The sequence below is a fragment of the Pezoporus flaviventris genome, unplaced genomic scaffold, assembly GCF_033815535.1.
Source record: "Pezoporus flaviventris isolate CSIRO_AGI_PZ_B2104156 unplaced genomic scaffold, CSIRO_AGI_Pfla_v1 ptg000031l, whole genome shotgun sequence".
NCBI lineage: Eukaryota > Metazoa > Chordata > Aves > Psittaciformes > Psittacidae > Pezoporus > Pezoporus flaviventris.
The window spans coordinates 43,919,064-43,921,650 of record NW_026892579.1 but is presented as its reverse complement, the minus strand read 5'-3'; the positions used below and the strand labels follow the sequence as shown (position 1 = coordinate 43,921,650).

The 2,587-nt window shown below is 40.6% G+C and overlaps 1 non-coding gene across 1 annotated transcript; it reads right to left on the bottom strand.

Moving 5' to 3' along the window:
• Window positions 1-2,222: 2,222 nt before the first annotated feature.
• On the bottom strand, window positions 2,223-2,294 carry TRNAE-CUC (transfer RNA glutamic acid (anticodon CUC)). Its single transcript has one exon. It is a non-coding gene; the product is annotated as a tRNA-Glu (tRNA).
• Window positions 2,295-2,587: the final 293 nt, after the last annotated feature.

Here is a 2,587-nt window from a genome sequence, read left to right as displayed (position 1 = left end):
GCATTAGAAACCACAGGCTCTGCAGATATTAAAAAATAAAATAACAATTTTATTGTGAGCTTCACTAATACTGCATTGGGAGGAACAAAAGTCTTGGCAGGTTCTTATCCTCATAAAAGACACAAAAGAAAAAAGAAAAAGGAGAAAAGAAAGAAAAAAAAGAAGGAAAGAAAAAGAAATAGGCTCACCACCCCGTGGATCCAACGGCATCTTGTTGGTCAGCTACAGCCCTTTAAATTCTTCTGATCCTTTCAGTGACTCTGCTGTAGTCCAAGGTGGAGGGATGCACCAGGCGGCTGAACGACCATTTCCCTTTTCATAGTCTCAGGCTTTCCTGGCACCCTCACACAGGTGAGACTCATTCTCAGGCGTATGAGGTAAACCCCAGGCCCAGATCATGTGCCCTGACCGGAGTCGAGCTCGCTGTGCCGCTGTCTCAGGGTAGTGTAGAGTTGTTTTGAGATAAACACAAATAGGGTCTCTTGACTATCACACCTGGTCTAGTGGAAGGTGTCCCTGCCCGTGGCAGTGGGGATGGAACTAGATGAGCTTTAAGGTCCTTTTCAACTCAAACCATTTCATCATTCTATGAATCTGTGATTCTATGATTAAATAAACCAAAAAAAAAAAGCCCCAAACAAACAAAACAAAGACCATACCTATTAGAAAACAGAAACCAAAAGACATGCTGAAGAATTTGTTTCTAGCTATGGTGTTTAATGCAGAAAAGTTTGCTGGAAGAGGTATTAGATTGTACAAATTACAAGAACTGGTATAACTGAAAAAAGTTCACAAGCTATTAGATTGTATAAGAAGTATAAGAATGTTGGATGTGATCATACTTTTGGAAATTCATCCTATGCCCCAGGATTCAGGAACAAAAAAAAAGCAAAAAAAGAATGAGGCCCACTTCCATATAGACAACTCTCACAATGTCACGGCACAGTTCAAACCCCAATCTCAGAATTAAAGGCTTTATCCAGCCCAAGGTGAAGTTTCATCTTGACATAGTTTGCTGTCAAATATGGAATAGGAACTGCTGAAGCATGAAAACTGACATTTAATTCTTTATTGTAAATGGTTCTTGCCTGCAAGCCGTCTACAAAGGAGTTGTGAAGCAGAAACATGATAAAGGAAGGATCAGTTTGTCTTCCAAATTTACAAGCCAAATCAACAGACCGAAGAGACAGATACGAAAATTAGGCAATATACCTAGCTGTTTATTTATCATTACATACCATAACCTATCATGACATACCTCTGAAGACAGGTCATTTGGATGTTCACATCCCCAAAAATCACACCACTGAAGAACATTGAAACAATGTACAGATGGAAGCGGCTGAAGGGATCTGGACTGGAAACAAGGCTGTTATTTGTAGCGCAGTGGGCCAAAAAAACATTGGGACACATAGGAAGAGATGCAGCATACCAATGGGCACATGAACTATGTATAGACCTGACCATGGAGGCCATTACACAGCTCATCCATGAATATGAAACATGTGCCACAATCAAACAAACAACACAGTAAAGTATCCCTTGATTAGAGAGAGACTGGGCTTTTGATACAGAGAGAGCATGAAAGACTGAAAAGTCTTTGATTAGAGTAAGCGCTACTTAGCAACAACTAGAACATGGGTGTGTTTGCAGTATTATTCTCAGCCTAAAGCCAATCCACCACACTGTACCAGCTACTAGGAAGAAAATTAACTGTCCCAGCCAGAATCAAGACAGATGGGGAACTCTTGTGTTTGCGTCAGGGGAATTTAACTTTGGAGGAAAAATAATCTGTGATATGAGTTGAATGTTGTAGGAAATAATGTTGCAGGAACAACCTGAACCAATGCAGAATGAGTTTTCCAATGAACTGGGCAAGTGAACTCAAATCAAGCCCATGTTGTCACCCAACACTTGAAAATGTTGCTTCCTCTGTGCTGACCGCTCATCTTGACAGATGGGGCCGAAGTGATAGCCTGCTTTTATAAATACTCAGGGGAGAGGTGGAAATCCATGGAATGGGAGAATAATATCTATCTGTTAAAGGACAAGGGTAATAAGAATGTATAAATCTATATGTTGGAAACAAAGAATGTTTAAGTATGTAGTAAAAGTTGTAAATGTTGGTAAGAAGGGGCTTCAGTTATGAGAAATAGGTACAGTGGGATGTATCCCATTACGTATTTCTCATTCACCACACAATGGGCTGCACAAAGGACTGTTTCCCTGACCGGGAATCGAACCCGGGCCGCGGCGGTGAGAGCGCCGAATCCTGACCACTAGACCACCAGGGAATATGAAGATTTGATTAAAATAGATTAGATTACTGGGCTATCAATCTCTTAGGAAGAGATTGATCTCACCTAAAGCAGAATCAAGCTAAGTCTTGGGGCTTTTTTGAGATATCAGTCCTTCATACTGAATCTGTATGGATCTAGAGGAGCTGTCTTCTTTGGAGTGTTTCATCTGTCATAACTCAAGTGCTAAGCTTCTGAGAGGAACCTTTTCAGTCTCTCTTAGCCTTTAGAAATATATCTACATATGTATATGCTCATGACAAGTCAGAAGCCATGCAGAACTCTTGATT